The sequence below is a fragment of the Saimiri boliviensis genome, chromosome 1 (assembly GCF_048565385.1).
Source record: "Saimiri boliviensis isolate mSaiBol1 chromosome 1, mSaiBol1.pri, whole genome shotgun sequence".
NCBI lineage: Eukaryota > Metazoa > Chordata > Mammalia > Primates > Cebidae > Saimiri > Saimiri boliviensis.
The window spans coordinates 191,136,829-191,163,662 of NC_133449.1; the positions used below are offsets into that span (position 1 = coordinate 191,136,829).

A 26,834-nucleotide genomic window follows, 5' to 3' on the forward strand; every position below is an offset into this window, starting at 1 on the left:
ATAGGTGAACTTATTTTGATAAATCCTTAATATGACCTTAGAGTAAAAAACCTGGCTGTTTCTTTTTCCCTTCCCTATTGTTTCTTTCCATGTGTTTTGTTTTAGGGAAAGGGACCCTCATTACCTGTTAGACAGAGCTACTCTTTTTGTAAGATGTTCTTTTGTAAAATGTCCTTCTTATTTTTTTTTTCTTTTTTTTAATTGCATTTTAGGTTTTGGGGTACATGTGAAGAACATGCAAGATTGTTGCATAGGTACACACATGGCAGTGTGGTTTGCTGCCTTCCTTCCCCTCACCTGTATCTGTCATTTCTCCCCATGCTATCTCTTCCCACCTCCCCACCCCCCGTCCCTCCCCCATTTCCCCCCAAGGGACCCCAGTATGTAGTGCTCCCCTCCCTGTGTCCATGTGTTCTCATTGTTCAACACCCGTCTATGACTGAGAACATGCGGTGTTTGATTTTCTACTCTTGTGTCAGTTTTTAAGACATGCAAGTAAAAAGATTGTAGTTCTTGCACTGTCATTGTCTGATAACAGCACATCAGCCGCTAACTTAAACCTGAATTTGGGATTTCTTCTCTATCTCATCTATCTTGCTACTTAGTCTAGTACTCAAATTATAAGCACCTACATTTAAATAATTTTATAAAACTAGGTTAGTATGTTACATTTTTGTCAGTTTAAAATACTTTTTATGATGCCCAAGTTAGGATGAAGGGAGCAACTTTAATTTCCGTAGATTTTCATGAGGTTCAGATTCATTGATGAGTGTAATTGTAATTAGTTGTAGCTCTAATGAGGTCAGAAAGAAAAGCAAGGAACATTTCTCTGGATCTTTCTGAGCACTAGAGTTAGTGACAAGAGATTGGAGATTTGTGGTTAAGTTGAAAGACATTTGGAATTTATTCAAAGTAATAATCATGAGTAAAATTGTATCATGTTAGATACATAAGGAAAGATTCTTCCACATTAAATTGAAAGGCAAAATCATTTCTATTATGTTTTTGTTTTATTCATTGGATTTGCTTTCTTTTAATGTCTTTTAATAGATTAGTGATATATTATGAATTAGGTATGGGATCTCTTTTATTTACTACCACTAAACAACAACAAAAAATAATCATGGACCACATATCCTTTTTATTTCTGATTTTAGATAAAATGTGAGAGTAAACATAGATGGTGACTGCCAAATCAGATAGACGATAGAGTTGCGTTTCTACACACCTAACCTTTCTATCAGCATTCTTCATACTGTGGGTCTGAATGCTTCCTTGAGATACTAGTTGTCTGTCTTCCTGTTGGTCCAGATCTTCTTTCTTCTGACGAATTTCTGAAGTTTTTGAAATGTGAGTGGCTTTATTTAATGTCCTTAGTAGCTACCCTTCCCTCAACCTGAATCCTTTATTGGGAATTTACTTTCCCTTTTGTTGTATATCCAGCTTCTTTAAGAGTGCATTACTGTTGTGGAGTAGTTCCTATTTGGATATCAGAACTTCCTCTTACTTTTTGAATTATCCTCCATATGTAGACACAGCCAGTCGATGGTAAAAGGCAAGGGTGACCAGAGGACTAGATCCTAAAATACCTAGAAAAGCCATCAGCCACCTGCTCTTTTACTTACATACCTGGATGGAATTCCCAGTGATTATTTGAAATTGTAGGCTTCTACTCACTACACATGGGAAGAGTTTAATTGAATTCAGTTCAGTTTTGAAGATTAGCTTACATTTGGGTTATATTTTTGGGGCCTTCTCCTGGATGGTGGGAATCCTTATTTTTATTTCTGATTTTAATGGAAAAGCTTCTAGTATCTGATCACTAAACATGATACAGGATTTTTTTTCCATGTTAAGAAATATTAATTTCTTTCCTTCCTTCCTCCCTCCTTTCCTCGCCCCTTCTCTTTTTCTTTCTTTTCTTTTCTTTCTTTCTTTCTTTCTTTCTTTCTTTCATTCTTTCTTTTTCTCTTTCTTGTTATTTCTCTTTTCTTTTCTTTCCTTTATCTTTTTCCTTTCCTTCCTTCCTCCCTTCCTCCCCTCCCTCCCTCCTTCCTTCCCTCCCTTTTCCTTTTCGTTTTTCTTTTTCTTTTTTCTTATTCTTTTTCTTCCTTTTCTGAGATACAGTCTGCTTCTGTTGCCCAGGTTGGATTGCAGTAGCCCTGTCTTAGCTCACTGCAACCCCCACCTCCTGGGTTCCAGTGATTCTCATGCCTCAACCTCCTGAGTTGCTGGGATTACAGGCATGTGCCATCACACCCAGCTAATTTTTGTACTTCTAGTAGAAATGAGGTTCCATCATGTTGGCCAGGCTCTTCTCCAACCCTGCTCTCATGTGATCCACCCCCCCTCAGCCTCCCACAGTGCTGGGATTATAGTTGTGAGCCAGAAAAATTAATATATTTACGTTTTATCAGCATTTTTAAAAACCAGTTATGTTGATGATTTTTGTAAAATGTGTATTTAACACCCATGATGCTAGCCAAATGGTCTTACTCCTTTGATTTAATAATTTAGTGAATTATATGAATGCTTCCAAATATTGAGTTGCGCCTGCATTCCTGGAAGAAACCACCCTTACTTGTTTTGTATTGTTTTGTTTTACTTGTTTTAAGTGATACAGTCCAGCTTTGCTGCTTAAGCTGAAGTGCAGCTGTTCTCTTTGTAATGTGTTGCTGTATTATGTTTGCTAATATTTTGTTTTATATTTTGCTGATTAGACTGTAAATTCCATAAGAGCAGGATTAGGTTGTTGCAAAATTAATTGCTGTTTTACTGTTACTTTTAATGTCTTACTATATTTACTGTAGCCAAGGATTTTGCATTGTTACCTGTGCTCACTGTGCTCCTTAAACATTTAAATAAGTAATGAATATAATTGATATAGGTGTGTCTTGGTGGTTTGTGCTGCTGTAACAGAAACCACAGACTGGGTATTCTGGCTCTCAGTTCTGGAGGCTGGAAATTCTAATATTAAGGCACTGACAGGTTTGGTGATTCTGATTTCAAGATGCTGTGCCTTGTCCTCAACTGGTGAAAGGTGGAAGGACAAAAAGAGAGTAGGAGAAAGAACCTATTCCTAGAGCGTTTTTAATAATGATGGTATTAATCTCTTCATGAGGTGGAGCTTCATGACTGAAATGCTTCACTTTAGACCCTACATAATAACATTGTCACATTGGGGAAGTTTTCAACACATGAATTCTAGGTGACACATTTAAACCAGAGCAAGGTGACACATTTAAACCACCAAGGACACAAAACTGCCCTAAGCCTTTATATATCTGCTAAAAAGGTATACTTAAGGGCAGTGAGACAAAATCATAAACATAAAATACAAAGAAAAGGGTGGCTGGATACAGTGGCTCACGTCGGTAATACCAGCACTTTGGGAGGCAAGGTGGATAGATCATGAGGTCAGGAGTTTGAGACTAGCCTGGCCAACACAGTGAAACTCCATCTCTACAAAAATTAGCCGGGTGTGGTGACGGGCACCTGTAATCCCAGCTACTTGGGAGACTGAGGCAGGAGAATCACCTGAACCTGGGAGGCTGAGGTTGCAGTGAGCTGAGATCGCATCATTGCATCCTAGCCCAGCTGACAGTGTGAGACTCTGTCTCAAAAAAAAAAAAAATGAGTTTATACATTAATACATATTATTTTATTTCATTTATATTTATTGTATGCTTGGTTTCTTTTTTTTTAATGCTTTTGCTTTTTTCTTTCTTATAAAATGAAAATAAAACTATACTACCAGCCTAATTAGCAGTTTTTGTTGGTTGTATTGTCATGTTTCCATTGTTAATAGTCATTACATTATTTTCATATTATATAGCTTTCTTTGAAAGATTAAACAGTTATATTTGGTTTCGTAATCATGTTTGCCAATTATTTAAATTGTGTTTAAATTGATTTATTGCTCACTATTAGTACTTTTTTCTGTAGTTTTCCGGTTTTTATGACTTCTTATGTTTATTCACTTTTCTAGTTAGCTAGACTATGTTTTTAACACAAACTTGAGGAAGATATAAAGATTTCATTCACTTCTTGAACTCTCTTATACTTAAGAATCTTTGTTCTTGTGACAAGTGAAATACAGTTTGGTTTGGCATGTAATTCTTGGTTAACATCTTTCTAACTTTAAAAATCTATAGACCATACTCACTGATGAGTCAGAATTCTCCAGAGAGACAGAAACACACACAAATACACGCACACATACACGCGCGCGTGCACACACACACACACACACATGATTCATGTGACTGTGGCTTGACCAAAATTTGCAGAGTGTGCCAGTAGGCTGAAGACCCAGGAAAGAGTTACAGTTTGAGTCCAAAGGCAATGTGCTGGCAGAAGTCCTTCTTGTTGAAGGAGCTCCAGTACTTTGATCTTTCCCTAATGAGCTGTATCCCTGGCCCCTATCCTTCGAAGCTAAGCTCAATTAGACGATCCTTTAATCCATTTATGCCTGAGGTTGCAATTTTTTGAATTACAATCAGACCTTCACAATGACCTTGAGCAGTAGGATATAAATAACTCCCATATGCTTAGTGTTCCAATAATGGAATACTAGGCATAAGTGGGTTAAGAGTGCCTTCCACTTAGTAATGAGCCCTAACTATACTTAAACTAGTTATCAGCACCAAGCATCGACGTTCACTGTGGTTCATATTAAATTGCATCTTGTTGATAGCTTTGGTATGTTTAGTTTGTTTAGGACTTTTCTTGTTTTCAGTATAGATCCATTAATTCACTGATTAATTTGTACATTTACCCAATTCATTTGCAGTTCAGCTATGTTCCTTTAATGCTATAAGATACTGGTGAATTCTACTGTTTTCTCTTGGAGTTTATAGTAAGCTGGGGAAAAAAGGCAAAATAATCAGATAATAAATAAAATATTGCCATACATATTTCAAACAGAACCAGCAGGGGACCGAGATGGAGAATACCTGGAGAAGAGAAGGCCTGTCAGAGGAGCTGGCATTTGCTCTGAGTCCTGAAAGATGAGGAGGAATTAGTCATGAAAAACATTGAGGAAAATATTCCAGTAGAGTAAAACAATATGGGCAAAGGACCTGAAGTGAAAAAAGCTTAGCATATTTGAGGAACTGAATGAAGACCAGGGTGGTTGGAGCTTAGTGACAGAGGGACAGAATGGGTCAAGATTGGCATGTAGGGATAGGTTTAAGCTAGATGCAGGGCCTCATGGCCATAGTAAGAAGTTTGGGTTTTTTTCCTAAAGGTACTATGAAGCCATGGGCATTTGTTGTTTTTGCTGTCTTCTGTACAGTTCTCCCTTCCTTTGAAACATCACACTGCTTTTGCTTTGGGTGGAAATCATCCCTGTCATTTTCAGTTCAGGTAATTCTGGTGGAGATTTTTTTAATCCAGCCTCTAGGCTACAGTGATTAGTTCAGAGACAGATCTGTGTCCTAAATCAAAACGATTATATTTAATCAGAGTGAATTTGGGATTTCTGTTTGAGTCAGGCCTCTGTTAGCTTACATTATGTCTCTGTGAGAGTAATTATCAAACAGTGCCCTCTGATGGATGAATTACAGAAAGGTGTCCTCTTCTGCATAACGTTGGTGTGAAAAAAAATACGCCTCTTTCTCATAGATGCTAGAGCTGAGTGATGTGTTGGTTAGATTCAGTTGCTTTGCTCGCTTATTTTGGTACCTCGTGTAGTGCACTAAATGCACACCCACACATTTCTATCCCTGAGTAGGGGTAGAAAATTGGAGTTGCTGATGGCCATCTTGGCAGTAGTGAGAGTTGTTCTGTGAGAGCAGAGCCAAGTACAGAGATAGTAGCTAGAAGGAGATTGGGTCCCACTGATATTATTTGAGTTCTTTTCTAGCTTCATTCATGTTGTTGCAAATGATAAAATTTCCACATTTTTTAAGGGTGAATAATATTGCATTGTGTTTGTGTATGTGTGTGCATATATATATATATGTACACACCACATTTTATTTTTATCTTTTCTTCTATTGAAGGATATTTAGGTTGTTTCTATTACTTGACTATTGTGAATAATGCTACTGTGAACATGGGAGTGCAGATGTCTTTTCATGATTCTGTTTTCAACTCCTTCGGATGTATACCCAGAAGTAGGATTGCTGGATCATATGGTAGTTGTATATTTATCTCTTTGAGGAACTTCCTTACTGTTTTCCATAATGCTATACCAGTTTACCTTCCCAACAGTGTATAAGGATTCAGTTTTCTCCACATCCTTGCAACACTTGTTATCATTTGTCTTTGCTAATAGCTATTCTAACAGATGTGAGGTGATATCTCATTGTGGTTTTGCTTTATATTTTCTTGATGATTAGAGATTATATGCCCATTGACCAACTGAATTTCTTCTTTTTGGGTGCTCCAGTGGCACAATCAATTAGTGTACAGTACTTACATGAATTTCTTCTTTTGAGAAATGGCTGTGTAGGTCACTTGCTGGTTTATTAATTGGGTTGAGTTCTTGCTATTGAGTTGTATTAAGTTCCTTATGTATTTTGGAGATTGTCATTATCAGCTATATGGTGCTGTGGTCTGAATTTTTGTGTCTCCTCAAAATTTATATTTGAAACCTAACCCCCACCAACGTGATGGTATTAAGAGGTGGGGGCCGGGCGCGGTGGCTCAAGCCTGTAATCCCAGCACTTTGGGAGGCCGAGGCGGGTGGATCACAAGGTCGAGAGATCAAGACCATCATGGTCAACATGGTGAAACCCCGTCTCTACTAAAAATACAAAAAACTAGCTGGGCGTGGTGGCGCGTGCCTGTAATCCCAGCTACTCAGGAGGCTGAGGCAGGAGAATTGCCTGAACCCAGGAGGCGGAGGTTGCGGTGAGCCGAGATCGCGCCATTGCACTCCAGCCTGGGTAACAATAGTGAAACTCCATCTCAAAAAAAAAAAAAAAAAAAGAGGTGGGGCCTTTGGGAAGAGGTTAGGTCATGAGGCCTCCACCTTCATGAATTGGATTACTGCCCTTATAAAAAGAGGCCTGAGGAAGCTTATTTGTGCTTTCCCTCATTTGAGAACACATAGAAGGTGCTATCTATGAGAAACAAGTCCTTACCAGACACCAGATCTGCTGGAGCCTTGATCTTGGAGTTCTCAGGCTCTGCTCCAGAATTGTGAAAGATAAATTTCTGTTATTTAATTACCCAGCCTAAGGTATTTTGTTATAGTAGCTTGAATGGACTGAGATGAAAATCGGTGCAGAGAAGTGGGGTGCTGTTGTAACAAATAGCTAAAAATGTGGAAGCAGGTTTGAAACTGGGTAATGGAGAAAGTCTGGAAGATTTTGGCCTACTTGCCGGAAAAGGCCTATACTGCCATGAATGGAGCATTAAGGACAATTGTGGTGAGGCCTCAGAGAAAGATTACCACAGAGAAAGCCCCAGTTTTCATAGAGGTGGCCTAAGCAATCATGATTAAAATGTTAGTAAAAATATGGATAGTAAAAGCCATTTGGATGAGGTCTCAGATGGAAATGGGAAGATTTTATTGGAAATGAGAGGAAAAGCTATTGTTGTTTTAAAGAAACAAAGCTTTGACAGAACTGTGTTCATGTCCTAGGGATTTGTGGAAGGCAGAACTACTGACCAATGAAAAAGTATATTTGGTGGAAGAAATCTCTAAGCAAAGTGTTGAGAGTGAGGCCTGGCTTCTTTCAGCTGGATATAGTAAAATGTAAAAAGGTAGAAACAAATTAAAGATGGAATTTATAATCAAAAGGGAAGCAGAACTTTTAAAGATTTGGAAAATTGTCACCCTGGCCATGTTTTTTTTTTTTTGAGACGGAGTTTCGCTCTTGTTACCCAGGCTGGAGTGCAATGGTGCCATCTCGGCTCACCGCAACCTCCGCCTCCTGGGTTCAGGCAATTCTCCTGCCTCAGCCTCCTGAGTAGCTGGGATTACAGACACGTGCCACCATGCCCAGCTAATTTTTTGTATTTTTAGTAGAGACGGGGTTTCACCATGTTGACCAGGATGGTCTCGATCTCTTGACCTCGTGATCCACCCGCCTCGGCCTCCCAAAGTGCTGGGATTACAGGCTTGAGCCACCGCGCCCAGCCCCCTGGCCATGTTTTAAAGAATGAAGAAGTGTGTTTGGGAGAGAATACCAATGGTGTGGCTGAATGAATGAATGTTCACATGTTATAAGGAGATTGGTATGGTTGGGCAGAAGCCAGGTACTGTTCACTAAGACCAGGAAAGAATAACCCCAAAGTCATTTTGGAGATCATTGGGCCTGCTACTCCCATCACAGCCTTCAGTAAATGAGTATCTTTACTTATGTGCAGGAGGAGAGCACAGATGGGCTGACTGGGGGGCATATTGTAGCATGCTATGGCACCAGGTTTAGTGGAATGGAATGCTAAGTATGGGGGAATTCAATGACTCCAGGTCTGAGGCAGGGGCACAATGTCTTGTCATTTCAGGTAGCTCTCTGTGTTATTGTCAGCTACGTAGTCATTGGTGGCAAGAATTGCCGGAGGTCCTTGGTATCTGTGAGGGCTGTTTGGACTCTTACCTGTGTTTATGGGTCTGACCCTGGGGCTTCAGGCCTGAAGTGTGATGTGTGCACTTGCAGGGTCTAATTGCGGGAATGTGCTCCCTGGTGGAAGCTGGACTTGGTGGCAGGGCCCTAGGTTGATAGTGGACATTTGTGAGGTGGCTGGGTTGCCCATGGTATTGCTTACTAAGGTAGCTTAGGCAAGTGGTGTCTGAGAAGGTGAAAAACTGGTAGGCTCTTGATAATAAAAGCTGTCAGGGGTCTGCAGTGGCTTGGCTGACTGTTGGTTTCCTCAGTGATGAAAACTTCTTGGGGTCTCTGCAAAGCACGGCTCTGGAGTTCATGACTTAACATTTGGGGGTCCTCAGTGCTCACAGCTGTGGAGTATCTGCAGTGACCCCAAGGGCTGTTCTGTTGAGTTTCTCCGTGTTGAAAGGTATTAAGGTCCTTTGCTGAGAAGGCCACCACCTGCCAAGTAGTTGATGCAAATAGCCCACACTCTTCTTTGTTCCTAGCTGTTTCCAGATGACTCAGCTATGACGGTCTCCCCATTAATCTGGGTGGAGTATAACAAGCAGAACCCTGAAAGGCTGGAGAAACTGGTTGCTTACCTTAATCTTTTCTTTTGTGAAGGCAACTCTTGGGTCAGGGAGTTTCCTTGTATTGCTAAGGATCGCTGGCTTCATTCAGGAAAAATGAGACCATTCTTCTTACCTTCTTTGGGCAGTTATTTTTGGGCTTTTGCTCTACTGTGTTGCTGCAGCTTTTTAACTCAACTCCTGAGCTCTTTTAGGGCTATTTTTGTTTATGGACAATAGTTTTTTGTGGGCAGAGGAAGGCTAGGATCCTCTGCTTTGCCATCTCACTGATGTTCTTCCTGATCAATTCTGTTTTAGCTTAAGTGATTTGAGTTGAATTTTTCATCACCTGCAACCGAAATGTTTTAACCAGAGGGGTGGTGCGGTCTTCAGATTACATTTTCTTCTCTATTATTTGATGGGTATCAGTGATTTTTTTTTTTTTTTATGTTGCTGGTGGTGTGGGGCACAATTGTTTTGTTGATTTCTCTAGAAGTTGGTTTACCTTGCATTAATTAATAATTCAGTATCTACAAATTAGAATCTACTCATTTGCTGTTTGTTCAAGGTTATATAAGACATAGTTTGACATCAGAAGATACACATTTAAAATCTGTTTTCTTAATTACTAGCTGTTTGACTAACACAACTCATTTAATTTCTCTGAGCCATAGTTTCCCCAGAAATGCAATGAAGCTTGGGTTTTTTTGTTTTTGTTTTTGGCACTCATTGACATATCTAGGGTGTTGGATACATTGGCTGCCAGCTGTTTTAGCTCCAAGTCAGGCATGTATGAGGCAAAATGAAAAATCAGGGAACTCACCCGTATCGCTCCTTGGTCCTGAGGATCCTGAAGTCCCTAAGCAGTCTTCTTTATTCTCTTCACTTTCCAGTCTTTTCATGTTATTTTTTATATGTAGTATCCGGAGTTTTTGTTGTACTCAGGAGGAAAAATAAGGAAAATGACATCTCTCGAGATGTGCAGAATTTCTTATTTTTGATGAAATTCAGTTAATCAATTTAAAAAGTCATGTACATGATTTTAAAAATAAAGAATCTACCAAATTAGTTAGCTCGTTTTACTTTTATGCATGAAGGGTAGGAAGAGATAAAATTTTAAAGCCTTTCTGGTTAGCAAAGCCATATTTATAAAAAAGTAGTTATTTTTATCTTCAGAAATAGAAATGTCATTAAAATAGTCTTACCAGGGCAATCACTTTTGAATCTAGACAACCAATTAAAAACCAGAGTGTTTTAGATACAGGTTAGAATCACAGGTCATAGTAAGATTCTTTGAATCTAGATGGCTTGAGAAACAAATAACATTTGTAAGAACTGTTGTATCATAGAAAAATAGAACAGGATGATTTAGTTATAACTTTATCCACAGCTTCTATACTAGACTTATGATATTGTGAGTGCTTTCAGTTTTGTATCTTATCAGGATAAGCCTTCTTACTCATAATGTTCTACGCTGTGCAGCTGCAGAGGAGAGAGCAGGAACATCTCTTCTCATCTTTCTGAGACTCCTTTCTGAATTCCTAATTAGCAGTTCCTCCACTTGCTAATTAGGAGGCCCTGTGTTCTCAAAGCTAAGCTAGAAATTCCATTAGTTATGAGTTCCTTGGAAAAAAGAGCATTAAATATTTACAATGTGAAATAAGAAAAGAGAAAATATATTTTAACAAATCAAATGTGGATAATGTTTTATTTTTAAAACATGTTTATATGCATATACATTAATAAAATACACACCTACACATGTACACACATATGCATAAATACGTGCATATGCAGTTGTTAGCAGAGGTTGCTCTATCTTTTGAGATTTAAATAAAATTGTGTCAAGCTGTTTATCAAATATGCTTTGGAAGTTACTTGAAAAAATGTTATGGTTACCTTTTAGAGTTCCTATGCTGCTAAACTCTTACCTCCTTTGAATGGTCTCTGTTCTTTGCTTCCTGCCTATTCAGAGTTGTAATGCAGCTCCTTTGTTACCGTTTACCTAGTATCACTCTGACAAAGTTTTTGTATATGTAGATTTTAGTGTATGTCGGAGTAGTCAAGTGATGAGGCAAGGGTTGTAACAAGGTGAACTATTCAAAATTGAATGTTTAGTAACCCTCTTCTTTCTCCACATGCTACCAGTTCTTGTTTGTTGCCATATACTCTTTTTCCCTACATGTCTGTTTCTTCTACCAATTTCTTATTTTATTTTCTTTTGCTTCTTAACTTGCCACTATTTCCAAATTCAGGAGGATACTATTGGTCTTTGATTCTCTCCATATACCCTTCTTATCTAAGGAATTTTTCTAAACACAGGCAGAAACCTTAATGTCAGTTGATTAAAAAACATGAAAAAAAAAGTTTACTCCTGCTACATAAACATGTGTGTGAATGTAAACGTTACAAAAAATGGTGCCATACTTACACATATTATTCAGTAACTTGCTTTTTATTTTTATACTATGTCATGGATATTTGTCTGTCACTCTAGTACATAAGTATAATAATATACTTAGCTATTTTTATTAGACAGTGAGGATGTTATTGGTATATTTTAGTGAATATCTTTGAACACATTAGCTGTTTGAACATGTGGGTATTTTTATTAGATTTCTAGAAGTGAATTTTGGGTTAAAAGGTGTGTGTATTTTTTATCTTGAAGGATACTGCCAGATCAGTGTCCACTAACAGTCTGTGAGAGCGTCTGTGGTCTCAATTTCAACAGCCCTGGGTATGGATTATCACTGTAATTTTTGTGATGTGGTATCTGATTATTGTTTTAAATGTCTTTCTAATTGAATCACCAATCTTGATGTAACCCTAAATTTAGTACAGACACTACAGTGTGCATTAAAAATGTTGGTTATTATTCTAAATAAGGAAATACAGAGCTTGTAAGCCTCTATCCTTTTGACATAATTTCATACTAATATATATGTAAAATTCTCTAATATGAATGCTGTTTCTAGAGATAACAGTTATTTCTCTTTAACTCTTTTATTTCATTTGATTGAATTTCAAATATATGTAAGTAGATAAGATTATGATGATGATAAAGATAGTAGAGATTTTATTATTTCCCTTTTGTTTTTCCTCTTAACTGTTTTACATTTCCAGGAAATTCAATTTTATTTTTAATGGGATTTCATCTTCATAATGACAGAACATAATGTTTGTGATACTCAGTGAGCTTTTAAAGAACATATGTGGGTGGTAAGAATCTGCTTAACATAGTTAGCTAGAGTTATGGAGACCCTAATATTCTCCTTGAAAATTCTGCTAGGCTTCTGGAGACAAGATCATTAGTATTACTATTTTGAAGCCAGGTTCAAGTATAATTGAATTTTCATTGTGTGGAATTGGAATCTTTTCAACTCTTTAACACTGATTAATATTCCTACTAGATTATAGTTTTCTGATATTTCAAGAAAAACAAAGCAGAAGTGGAACTATGTGAAGGAAGTTATTTATTACTCCTTAGTTAATAAGGTATACTTTCTCCATTTGTCGCTCATAATTTCTGTCCCTGTCTTTTTAGACAAGTATTATCAATATTTTTTATACTTACAAAAACACATTGATAATGCTTAACATTTGTGTAGCAGTTTATAGTTTTCACAGCTGTTTAATGTTTGTCTTGTTTCCCAGAAAAACCTTGTAGGCAATATTTTTGTCACTGTTAGAGGCATACTGACTCAGGTTTTTGTTTTTGTTTTTGTTTTTACCACTTTAGCACAATGAGTATTAATAAATGAATTTTTGTTGAAAAATGGGGAATTTTAGGATGTATTATTTTCACTAGAACTATAATTTTAAATATTCTTTTAATGACTAAGTTAAAAACATAGAAAGTTTTTAGTACTAAAATCTGGTTTTAATTATGATGTGATACAACATAGACGTAGCCAAAGGATGTAATATAATGTCAGATTTTTTAAAAGATCATGTAGTAATACAGAACTATTTATGTGGCATAAAAGGATATTAACAACATCGTATGATTCATAAGCTTAGAGCATCTGGTCCTTTGATATCATTAACAGCTTTGCATATAGTCCACATCTGAAGTCCATATGGCAACCATTTGTGTATGCATGGTAGAAGATATCTCAAAAATTGCTATATGAGTAGTTATTAAGAACATTGGAAATAATATGATGATTACCGTAGAGAGTAACAGACTTACTTTTTCCAAATGAGTGTTTGCAGGGGTGATTGTGATTGAAAAAATTTTTTTTCTTGTTTTTACTGTTTACATTGTTTTTACTGTTTACACTGATATGTTTAAAAACATATATGTTTTCTAAGTATAAAGAAACCCCATTGAGATAATTGTGTTGAAAATAATTATGATAAGTGTGTGGATATAACTAAATTTAACTGTAAAGATTCTATTATTTGAAAATGTAATTATTTGATTTACAGAAATCTGGGTAGTCTTACCAGTTTGTGATATATTATTTGATGTATTTTAAAGTATAAACAGATTATGGTTGTTATATATTCATGTGCATCATAACTTTAGCTATACATTCCCATGGATGTACCAACTTATATTTTACTCATTCTCTACATATTTATTGAGTTTCTGCTATGTTCAGGTACTATTTAACACAACAGATTTTTTTTTCCTTTTTGGCTTTGAACATTTGATAACTGATATTTCAAGTAGCATGTTTGTAGCCTTCCACTATTCAGTACTTTATCAGTTTAAATAATTATATTTTCCTAACTTATTTTGTTTCTCAGGATCACTAGATATAGTGCTTTGTGTTGATATAAGGTGAGATAAGGGATTGTTATGTGATTATATAGACACATTATTATAATATGTTCAATGGTAAATTGTTCAAAATACTTAATAAAAAAGTAATTTTGAGTTATTAAAAAGAATTGTAGGTTATAGTCAATCACCTGATTTAATTATGAGTTTAGCTTGGGTTAAAAATAAACATTTCTGAGCTAGATGCAGTGGCTTGTGTCTGAAATCCCAGCTACTTGAGAGGCTGAGGCGAGAGGATTGCTTGGGCCCAGCCTGAGCAACATAGTGAGACCACCATTTCTTAAAATAATAATAATGATATAATAATAATAACAATAATTCCCAATTAAGTCCTTTTAATCTTTTGATAATCTCAGGAAATAATCAACTTTATGGATAGTTAGGACACATTTAATTATTATTTTAATTTCTATTGACAGGTCTCAGGTTTAACCTGCAGCCCATGGTAACACTTATTAGATACTTTTTTTTTTTTTGAGACGGAGTTTTGCTCTTGTTGCTCAGGCATGATCTTGGCTCACTGCAGCCTCCACCTCCTGGGTTCAAATACTTCTCTGCCTTAGTCTGTTGAGTAGCTTTGATCACAGGTGCCCACCACCATGCCCAGCTAATTATTTTTGTATTTTTAGTAGAGGCAGAGTTTCACCATTTTGGCCAGGCTGGCCTCGAACTCCTGACCTCAAATGATCTGCCCACCTCGGCTTCCCAAAGTACTGGGATTACATGCATGAGCCACTGCACCCTGCCACTAGATACTTTCATAGCTGGAATACAAAGTATCTTTTTCCTTTAGGCCCATATGGTGTACCCTAATACATTGTGTACTAATATGTGGCATTTTCTTAAACTACATGAAAGTTGTAACTTAGACAAGATAGCAAGCTTTAGAAAAAGAATCATCAGAGAGGCATTCTGGTATCTATTTTAATTTGATTCTAAGTAAGAGAAGATCAATTTTTTGAAAATGATACTGATTAGAGATTGTGAAACTGTATTGTCTGGTTTTCCTCAAATTTGATTGTTTCAGTGTTCCTTCATTGTTTTTATTAAGTTTGCTGAATTCCTGGATTGTCAGGCATACTAACTGTGTAATGTAAATACTTATATGTGTTTGGAATTCTTCCTGCCTCGTTTTTTTACTATTTAGAATATTGTCATGTAAAGGGAAATTATAGGGTGTTGATTGTCTTGTGACTACCAAAAAATACAGGTAAAATATCTTAGATAAAATATATAACCTGAATGGTATTAAAAGTTCTAAAAATCTTTAAGTAATTATAAATATAATTATATTTATATATTTTGTAATATAGCTGAATCTTTGGAGAATGTAAAAATATATGTGAATACGTAAATATTTGGGCAGTGATAATTATTCTGATAATCATTATCACTGAGTACCTCCACTAAAAGTATAGCATGAAATACGATTTGGAGTCATTTTTTTTTTCATCACTGGTTTTGGGTTAATCTATTAACCCTGTCATCCAGTCTGTCTTCAAACAAAATACTTTATCAGGATTATGACTGTAGTTTTAGATAAATCAAAGTTTTTTTTTTCTATAAAATGAGCGCTCCTTTATTCAGCTCACTGCCACAAGTTTACCCTTGTTTTCTTCATTCCTGTACCATCTCTGTTAAGTTGCCTGCAGTTTTCCAGCATTATTGTCTTTACATCTACTGATTTAGAGATATTTATATGACAAGTAGCTTTTTTTGATATTTGCATTTAATGTAATTAAGGGAAAATGTTTCCAGAAATATTAAGCTAGCAAGTTATTAACACTATTCATATTAACACTATCTGTAATAGCCCCAATTCCCTCAATAACAAAATGAACAAGTGGTGGTATATACAATGAAATGCTCTGTAGTAGTAAAAACTAAACTACGCATAGCAACATGAATGAATTACATAAACATAATGTTAGTGAAAGAAGCCATACATAAAGAAGTATATCTTGGTCAGATGTGGTGGCTCCCGCCTGTAATCCTAGCACTTTCGGAGGCCAAAGTGGGCAGATCACTTGAGGTCAGGAGTTTGAGACCAGCCTGGCCAACGTGATGAAATCTCCTCTCTACCAGAAATATAAAAAATCAGTTAGGTGTGGTGATGTGCGCCTGTGATCCCAGCTACTAGGGGGGATGAGGCAGGAGAATTGCTTGAACCTAGGAGGTAGAGGTTGCAGTGAGCCGAGAACGTGCAGCTGTACTCCAGCCTGGGCAACAGAGTGAGACTCTGTGTCAAAAAAAAAGAAAAAAAAAAAAAATCGGCTGGGCGCGGTGGCTCACGCCTATAATCCCAGTACTTTGGGAGGCCAAGGCGGGTGGATCACGAGGTCAAGAGATCGAGACCATCTTGGTCAACAAGGTGAAGCCCCGTCTCTACTAAAAATACAAAAATTAGCCGGGCGTGGTGGTGCACGCCTGTAGTCCCAGCTACTCAGGAGGCTGAGGCAGGAGAATTGCTTGAACCCAGGAGGCGGAGGTTGCGGTGAGCCAAGATCGTGCCATTGCACTCCAGCTTGGGTAACAACAGTGAAACTCTGTCTCAAAAAAAAAAAAAAAAAAATCCAGAAAAAAAAAAAAGAAGTATGTCTTATATGATTCAATGATTCAATTTATATAAAGTTTAAAACTCACAAAACTGTGGTTTTAGATGTCAAGGTAGTAGTTTCTTTTGCAGGGAGGACACAATGACAGGAGTGGAGTATGAGGAGGTCTGTGGATTCTGGTTATATTCTGTTTCTTGACTTGGGTACTAGTTACACAAGTGTGTTCATTTTGTGGATTCATGGAGCTGTACAGGTATGATTTGGGCACTTCTCTAGATATGTTCAACTTTCAGTAAAAGCTTATATATACAGTCAGTGCTTGTTATTTTTGATAGTTAGGTTCTAGAAAGTTGCTGAATACTGAACCATTTGTCCCTAGGAGAAATACAGGATTAGCTTCCTGCCAGCCTTTGATCACATTTTAGTTAACCAAGCAATACAACATGGCCTTGTTTTATGTGTGTTACTGTTTACATACACCTTATTTTGTAAATATCCTGGATTCTTTAACATTGAACCATGCCCAACAGCACTATAACTCCTGCTGGAATTAAGCTTATCTGACACATATTTTTTTCATGAGACACATCACAGTTTTCTTGAGCTCAGGAACACCAGACAGCACTTCAGTGCTACAAGTTGGGGGTTACGTAGTGTCATGTAGTGAAATCGTCAACAAAAAACACAACAGTGCAAAATGTGGCACTAAATAGACTGTGAAAAGGACATGTGTTTACAGTATGAAAACTGAAAAAAGGCAGAGCATCACTTGAGTTCTACCTGAGCTGAGAATGTATGCATTGGGTAGTTTTTGCTGTTCTGTATTTCTACATGTTGGGGTTATACATAAATTCTAGTAAGCAGATGATTACACAGATACAGAATTGGCAAATAATATGTAAATATATACCTGCTAGTACCTCAGTAAATATTTACTTCTAAATAAACTGTGCAAGTGGACTGAGGATAACTTTTTTCCTCTTAAACTAAATGTTTTTAATAACGATTTTTGTGATTAAAATTAGAGCAGTTCTAGAGTGATTTTGTAAATTTTTTGTATCATACTATAGGTTTTTAAAACTAATTTTTGATGCCAAGCTTTGGGATGGAGTCTCTTACTTTGTTGCCCAGGCTGGAGTGTAGTGGTGCGATCTCAGTTCACTGCAACCTCTGCCTCCCAGGTTCAAGTGATTCTCCTGCCTCAGCCTCCTGAGTTGTTGGCATTACATACGCCTACCACCATGCCCAGCTAGTTTTTTTTTTAATTTTTAATTTTTAATTTTTAAAAAATATTTTTAGTAGAGACAGGATTTCATCATGTTGGCCAGGCTGGTCTTGAACTCCTGACCTCAAGTTATCCGCCTACCTTGGCCTCCCAAAGTGTTGGGATTACAGGTGTGAGCCACTGTGCCTTGTCATAAAATTTATCTTCTCATTCTTTGCTAATCAGGGATTCATCGTAATGTACATTAGTTTTTTTGTTTTGCTCAGTAGCAACTGACCATTAAATGATTACATATCAAGTGATGCAATATAGTTTCTTCAGAATAAAATTATATCAAGTTTCACCTAGAAGACATCATATGTACCAATATAAAAGACTGGGATTAAGATTTTTTAGCTGGGCATGGTGGCTCGTGCCTGTAATCCCAGCACTTTGGAATGCCAGGGCAGGTGGATAACTTGAATCCAGGGATTCAAGACCAGCCTGGGCAACACGGCAAAATCCCATTTCTACTAAAAGTTTAAAAAACTAGTCAGGCATGGTGGTACATGCATGTGGTCCCAGCTACTTGGGAAACTGAGGTGAGATGTTCACCGAAGCTCGGGAAGTCAAGGTTGCAGTGAGCCATGATTGTGACATCACTCCAGCCTGGGCATGGGAGTGAGACCCTGTCTCAAATAAAAAATAAAAAGAAAAGAAAGATTTAATTTTCAAATATTAATTTTACTCAGGTCATATGCAGTAGTACATATTTCAAAAATAATATTACATGGTACATGTTTTACACAAGGTTTCCTTTGAATTAATTTCATTTTCTGACAGAAACAGGAGATACACCATTTTAGATCAGGTCAGGCCAGTGATTTGTGTGGTCTGTATTGTTTTTAACAATTATGTGTGGCTATTGTTGCCGTTATCTATTGCTGCATGTACACACAACAATTAACATAGCAGGTCGGAGGCTACTCTTCTTAGAAACATGCTTAGAAGGATGACCTTTGTCTGGCATCTGAGAATGTGAATGGTAAAATTCCTGCACTGATAGAAAGCTTTCCCTAAGTGATAGGAGTGGCTCACTGTGCCTAAACTGTTGTGCAAACAATGATGTATTTGAACACCAGTCTTCCTCTGGGAGTCTAAAATTTTGATACATGCCAGTCAAAGGGTGCTTAGGTGACTAAACTCCAATAAACCTCAAATTAGAGACACTATGTCTCTAATGAGCTTCTTTGGTAGTAACACTTCACACATGGTGGAATTCAATACTAGAAGATTTAAGTAAATACATCCTGTGTGATTTCACTGAGAGAAGACACTTGGAAACTTGTGCCTGTTTTCCTCTGTACTGTGTCCTATGTGTCTTTTCTCCTTGCTGATGTTGCTTTGTATTTTTTTGCTGTAATAAATCTTAACCATGAGTTCCACTGTATACTGAGTTCTGTGAGTCCCAGAGAGTCACTAAACCTGATGGTGGTCTTGAGTATCCCTGAAATATTGTGTAACAAACTCCCACAAAACTTAGTGTCTTAAAGCAGCAATCATTTAATTGTGTCTTAGGAATTTAGTCATAGTTTGACTTGGTGTCCATAGAGGTTACTTGGTGGTTTTATCTAATGGTTGGACTGGGCAACAGAATCCAAGACAGCTTTATGCACATACCTGGTGCTTTGGCAGGGATGGGTGAAAGGTTGTACTCAGTTGGGGCCGTTGACTGGAATGCCTAAACATGGCCTCTCCAGTGTTGGAGCCCTGAAATGCCAATTAAGAAATCAGATTACCCTATCCAGTCTATCATCGTTGGGCATTTGGGTTGGTTCCAGGTCTTTGCTATTGTAAACAGTGCTGCAATGAACATTCGTGTGCACGTGTCCTTGTAGTAGAGTGATTTATAATCCTTTGGATATATACCCAGTAATGGGATTGCTGGGTCAAATGGGATTTCTATTTTCAGGTCCTTGAGGAATCGCCACACTGTCTTCCACAATGGTGTACATATATACCATGGAATATTACGCAGCCATCAAAAACGATGAGTTCACGTCCTTTGTAGGGACATGGATGAACCTGGAAACCATCATTCTCAGCAAACTGACACAAGAGCAGAAAATCAAACACCCTATATTCTCACTCATAGGTGGGTGTTGAACAATGAGAACACATGGACACAGGGAGGGGAGCACTACACACTGGGGTCCGTTGGGGGGAAATGGGGGAGGGGCGGCAGGTGGGGAGGTGGGAAGAGATAGCATGGGGAGAAATGACAGATACAGGTGAGGGGACGGAAGGCAGCAAACCACACTGCCAAGTGTGTACCTATGCAACAATCTTGCATGTTCATCACATGTACCCCAAAACCTAAAATGCAATTAAAAAATAAATAAATAAATAAAAAAAACAAATCTTAAATCCATCTAGATGGGAAAAAAAAAAAAAAAAAAGAAATCAGATTACCCTGACTAGGCAGATCATGCATTCAATAATCTTATACATCTGAAATAACTAACATTTTTATTCTTAGCTCTGTTAATTTCTGTAATGAACTCCCTATTTTGCCACATATTTTATAAATGTTATTAACTCTTTAGAATTTTTCCCTAAACCACCTTTTCAAGTGTTGAGGAATTTCTTTTTCATTCTTCGAATTATTTTCTGCTCATGTTATCTATACCTTCTCTGATTTTATTAACATGTAACATCCTTTTTTGGCTCTTATATTTCTAAGAGAATTAATGTTTTTATTTTATCCTCCTCAGAGAGTATCTGTTCTAGTTGTTTTTATCTTAACCTTTTTTCAGACTCATGTTTTTCATTTGAAAATGAAAAACCTGACCTACATATAGTATTACAGGCTCAGATGTACCATAATTTTTATTCTCCAGAAGAATGGAAGCATGAATTCTCTTTGCAGAAAACATTATTGCTTTTATTACTGTAAGTTATTCTAACTTAATATGGAAACTTTTCCAACCTGTGATTAGAAATGTTTCCTGTTTATTCACTGGTTTGTAGTTCCTGAGAGTCCTTGGAGCCTTCTTTATGCATCACATGAAAAATCCTTGAATCTTATCAGTGGCTGTTTCACATGTTAGCTCATAGTTTGATATTTTTACATTTGAGTATGTTCAGAACTACTAAGTGAATGTTATTCAATCATAATTTATTTATATTCAGTAATCATGTTTATTTTTAGTATTAACAGCAATAAATATATTCATGGGACATTACTGCATATGAGAAAATAATTTTATATGAATTATATAATTTCATTTTTTAAACAAATTGTAAGGTGGTTTGAAAAAGTATTATTATTTTTAATATATATTTTATTGCACTTTAGGTTCTGGGGTACATGTGAAGGACATGCAGGATTGTTCATAGGTACATACATGGCAATGTGGTTTGCTACCTCCATCCCCATCACCTATATCTGGCATTTCTCCCCATATTATCCCTCGGCAACTCCCTACCCCTTGCAGTCCCTCCCCTAGTCTTCCCTCCAACAGACCCCAGTGTATGATGCTTCCCTCCCTGTGTCCATGTGTTCTCATTGTTCAGCACCCACCTATGAGTGAGAACATGTGGTATTTGATTTTCTGTTCTTGTGTCAGTTTGCTGGGAATGATGGTTTCCAGGTTCATCCATGTCCCTACAAAGGACATGAACTCATCGTTTTTTATGGCTGCATAGTATTCCATGGTGTATATGTGCCACATTTTCCCTGTCCAGTCTATCCTCGATGGGCATTTATGTTGGTTCTACATCTTTGTTATTGTAAACAGTGCCGCAGTAAACATACGTGTGCATGTGTCTTAATAACAGAATGATTTGTAATCCTTTGGATATATACCCAGTAATGGGATTTCTAGGTCAAATGGAATTTCTACTTCTAGGTCCTTGGGGAATTATGACACTGTCTTCCACAATGATTGAACTAATTTACACTCCTACCAACAGTGTAAAAGTGTTCCTATTTCTCCTCATTCTCTCCAGCATGTGTTGTCTCCAGATTTTTTAGTGATTGCCATTCTGACTGGTGTGAGATAGTATCTCAATGTGGTTTTGATTTGCATTTCTCTAATGACCAGTGATGATGAGCATTTTTTCATCTGTTTTTTGTCCTCATAAATGCCTTCTTTTGAAAAGTGTCTGTTCATATCCTTTGCCCACTTTTGAATGGGTTTGTTTGTTTTTTTCTTGTAAATCTGTTTTAGCTCTTTGTAGATTTTGGATATAAGTCCTTTGTCAGATGGGTAGATTGCAAAAATTTTTTCTCATTCTGTTGGTTGCCAGTTAACTCTAATGACTGCTTCTTTTGCTGTGTAGAAGCTGTGGAGTTTGATTAGGTCCCATTTGTCTATTTTGGCTTTTGATGCCAATGCTTTTGGTGTTTTGGTCATGAAGTCCTTGCCTATGCCTATGTTCTGAATGGTTTTGCCTAGGTTTTCTTCTAGGGTTTTTATGGTGTTAGGAATTATGTTTGACTTTAATCCATCTGGAGTTAAGTTCAGTATAAGGCGTCAGGAAGGTATCCAGTTTCTGCTTTCTGTACATGGTTAGCCAGTTTTCCCAACGCCATTTATTAAACAAGGAATCCTTTCCCCATTGCTTGGTTTTGTGAGGTTTGTCAAAGATCATATGGTTGTAGATGTGTGGCATTGCCTGTGAAGGCTCTGTTCTGTTGCATTGGTCTATATCTGTTTTGGTACCAGTACTATGCTGTTTTGATTACCCTTGTAGTATAGTTTGAAATCAGGAAGCATGATGCCTCCAGCTTTGTTCTTTTTGCTTAGAATTGTCTTGGCTATGTGGGCTCTCTTTTGATTCCATATGAAGTTTAAGGTGGTTTTTTCCAGTTCTGTGAAGAGGATCATAGGTAGCTTGATGGGGATAGCATGAAAGCTATAATTTACTTTGGGCAATATGGCCATTTTCACAATATTGATTCTTCCTAACCATGATCATGGAATGTTTTTCCATCTGTTTATGTCCTCTCTTATTTCCTTGAGCAGTGGTTTGTAGTTCTACTTGAAGAGGTCCTTTACATCCTTTGTAAGTTGTATTCATAGGTATTTTATTCTCTTTGCAGCAATTGTGAATGGCAGTTCATTCTTGATTTGGCTTTCTTTTAGTCTGTTATTGCTGTATTGGAATGGTGATTTCTGCACGTAGATTTTGTATCCTGAGACTTTGCTGAAGTTGCTTATCAGTTTCAGGAGATTTTGGGCTGAGACGATGGGGTCTTCTAAGTATACAATCATGTCATCTACAAATAGAAACAATTATAACTTCCTCCTTTCCTAATCGAATACCATTTATTTCTTTTTCTTGCCTGATTGCTCTGGCTAGAACTTTCAGTACTATATTGAATAGGAATTGTGAGAGAGGGCATCCTTGTCTAGTGCCAGATTTCAAAGGGAAAGTTTCCACTTTTTGCCCATTCAGTATGATATTGGCTGTAGGTTTCTTGTAAATAGCTTTTATTATTTTGAGCTACTTTCCGTCAATACCTAGTTTATTGACAGTTTTTAGCATATGGGCTGTTGAATTTTGTCAAAGGCCTTCTCTGCATCAATTGAGATAATCATGTGGTTTTTGTCTTTGGTTCTGTTTATGTGGTGAATTATGTTTATAGACTTGTGTATGTTGAACCAACCTTGCATCCCCGGGATGAAACCTACTTGATTGTGATGGGTAAGCTTTTTGATGTGCTGTTGGAATCAGTTTGCCAGTATTTTATTGAAGATTTTTGCATCTATGTTCATCATGGAAATAGGCCTGAAGTTTTCTTTTCTTGTTGAGTCTCTGCCAGGTTTTGGTATCAGACTGACGTTGGTCTCATAAAATGATGTGAGAAGGATTCCCTCTTTTTGTTTTGTTTGGAATAGTTTCAGAAGGAGTGGTACCAGCTCCTCTTTGTATGTCTAGTAGAATTTAACTGTGAACCCATCTGGACCTGGGCGTTTTTTGGTTGGTAGGCTATTCATTGCTGCCTGCACTTCAGCCCTTGTTATTGGTCTATTCAGGGTTTCTACTTCTTCCTGGTTTAGGCTTGGGAGGGTGCAAGTGTCTAGGAATATATCCATTTCTTCCAGGTTTACTGGTTTATTTGCATAGAATTGTTTATAGTAATCTCTGATGGTAGTTTGTATTTCTGTGGAATCTGTGGTGATATTCCCTTACTGTTTTTTATTGCGTCTGTTTGATTCTTCTCTGTTTTCTTTTTTATTGATCTGGGTAGCAGTCTGTCTATTTTGTTCATCTTTTCAAAAACCAGCTCCTTTATGTATTAATTTTTTGAAGGGTTTTTTGTGTCTCTCTCTCCTTCAGTTGTGCTGTCATCTTAGTTATTTCTTGTCTTCTGCTAGCTTTTGAGTTTTTTTTGATCTTGCTCCTGTAGCTCTTTCAATTTTGATGATAGGGTGTCGACTTTAGATGTTTCCTTGATTCTCATGTGGGTATTTATTGCTGTAAGTTTTCCTGTAGACACAGCTTTAAATGTGTCCCAGAGATTCTGGTACATTGTGTCTTTGTTCTTGTTGGTTTAAAAGCACATCTTTATTTCTGCCTTCATTTAATTGTTTCCAGTCTTCATTCAAGAGCCAGTTGTTCAGTTTCCATAAAGTTGTGGGGTTCTGAGTTAGCTTCTGAATTCTGAGTTCTAATTTGATTGCACTGTGGTCTGAGAGACTGTTATGATTTTCATTCGTTTGCATTTGCTGAGGAGTGATTGATTTCCAATTATGTAGTCAATTTTAGAGTAGGTGTGATGTGGTGCTGAGAAGAATGTATATTTTGTGGATTTGGGGTGGAGAGTTCTGTAAATGTCTGTTAGATTTGCTTGGTCCAGGTCTGAGTTCAAGTCCTGGATATCCTTGTTAATTTTTTGTCTCATTGATCTGTCTAATATTGATGGTGGAGTGTTAAAGTCTCCCATTATTATTGTGTAGGAGTGTAAGGCTCTTTGTAGTTCATTAAGAACTTGCTTTATATATCTGGATGCTCCTGTATTGGGTGTGTGTATATTTAGGATCATTAGCTCTTCTTGTTGCATGTATCCTTTCACCTTATGTAATGCCCTTCTTCATCTCTTCTGATCTTTGTTTGTTTAAAGTCTGTTTTATCAGAGACTAGGATTGCAACTTCTGCTTTTTTTTTTTTTTTTCTTTGCTCTCCATTTGCTTGGTAAGTCTTCCTCCTTCCCTTTATTTTGTTCCTATGTGTGTCCTTGCATGTCAGATGGGTTTTCTGGATACAGCAAACCAATGGGTTTTTACTTTTTATCCAATTTGCTACTCTGGTAATAATTAGCTGCTCACATATCAAGAACATTGTACCCGACAAGACTGAGAGCCAGTGTGAACATGGGCCCAAACCAGGGCTTTTGGAATAATGAGTAACAGCAAACCAGCATCTCCCTTCACTTATAAAGGGCCTATGAATGGGAGGGTCCAAATCTTCTTCATCAAAACACAGAAAACCAGGAACTCAATGCCAACATGGAAACCAAAATGTATCAGGAATGAAGTACATTACCCGCTCACATACTCAATGTCAAGATGGGTTTGCAGAAATTGTTTTGACCATCTGGCCTCTGCTAGTAGATATGGCCCCATGCCAGCATTTTTAAGAGAAGATGTTTTTGTTTCTGTTACTTGTATTATTTCCCCAAGGGGTTTAAAATCTACTAAGAGGAATATAATGAATCAGAATAAATCAACTCACTTACAAGAAACATTCCTGGATAATAGTTTTTAGTTGCCCAGCTTATTCGGCACATTATTTAAAAGTGGCAAAATTCAGGACAATCTGAGAAGAGAACGAAGTGATGGCTACAAGTTTAGGTAGGACGCACATACAACCCCATTTTTTTTCAGTGTATATGTCAAGAGGCCAAGACCCCTGATCATGAAAATAAGTTATTTTGTATATTACAATGCACAGGAGAACAGAAGGAAAGACACTTTTTTGAAAGGTGACTAAAAGGCATCTTGCAAACGGTCCATATCACTGAAGTGGAAGCACTGGAGCCCAGTGCCTTGTGGCCTTCATTAACTTGACCCTGCCTCTTCTTTGGTTGTAGTGGCCTTAGAGAGAGCTATTTCTTCTACTTGTTCTGCTGGCTTCTTCTTTTCTTCCTCTTCCTCATCCTCATCCTCTTGGGTATAGAGGTCTCGTTATTTCTGCATGCATTCCTGAATGGCCCTGAACTGGTCTACACAGTCTGACCCCTTGATCTCCTCCTTGCTATAGTGGAAGCAGGAAAAGGCCGACCTGAAGGGGTCTGTTCCCTACAGGGGTCGCTGGCCATTTTCCCAAGGCATGGGCAGTTACAGTTAATGTTTCCATTTGGCCGTATCAATCCATGCTTCTCGTATGGATCATTGGAGTCATCAGCCACTAACTCTGCATTGCTTGGAATTTCATGGTCTTCTTTGGTTACAAATATGATTCGATTCCATGGCTGCAGCCTGGCTTTGAGACCTTGCAGAAGCGGCTGTGGCAGCTGCAGCTTCAGCTTCATGCCGTGACCTCCCTGAATGAGTATTATTAATGGCATGTTAAATGAAGAACTGAGCCTTGGTGGCAGGGTTGGGGTAGGTTTATCAAGTTTGAAGAAGTAAGGACTGGAATGAGAATGGAGTTCTTACGACTCCAAATTCCACTGCTAGTGACCTTACTATTTGTAGTGCCTCTTCAGTTTCAGGGACACCAGTGCTTTCATCCTTAGTCCTAGTGTTTTAATTGTTGTCATCATTAGTCTTCATCAAGGCAGGCAGGATAACACTTGCTTCAGAGTTTGGAATGTTTTGATGCCAGAAGCTTTGTATTTAGAGACTTGGGGTGCACTTGGAACACTCATTATCACAGTGAGCTTTCCTTCTGCTTTCCCTCATTTGGAATGCTGATATTTCAGTCATCTAATATTACATTCCATTTCTTCCATTGCGACTTAGACTGTACCTTAAATCATAACCTTCTCTAATTCCTGTTCTTACTGGATCACTAAAGCTCCACCCACTGGTTGGGATCTTTTTTTTTTTTTTTTTTTTTTTTTTTTGAGACGGAGTCTCACTCACTCTGTTGCCCAGACTGGAGTGCAGTGGCGAGATCTTGACTCACTGCAACTTCTGCCTCATGGCTTCAGGCGATTTT

General features: G+C 37.5%; 1 protein-coding gene and 1 pseudogene across 2 annotated transcripts in view; one reads left to right on the plus strand and one right to left on the minus strand.

The window, feature by feature from the left end:
• Positions 1-26,834, plus strand: part of DTWD2 (DTW domain containing 2) — a 231,033-nt gene that overhangs the window by 71,856 nt on the left and 132,343 nt on the right. The window lies entirely within an intron of this gene.
• Positions 25,730-26,202, minus strand: LOC104651874 (mitochondrial intermembrane space import and assembly protein 40 pseudogene; annotated as a pseudogene).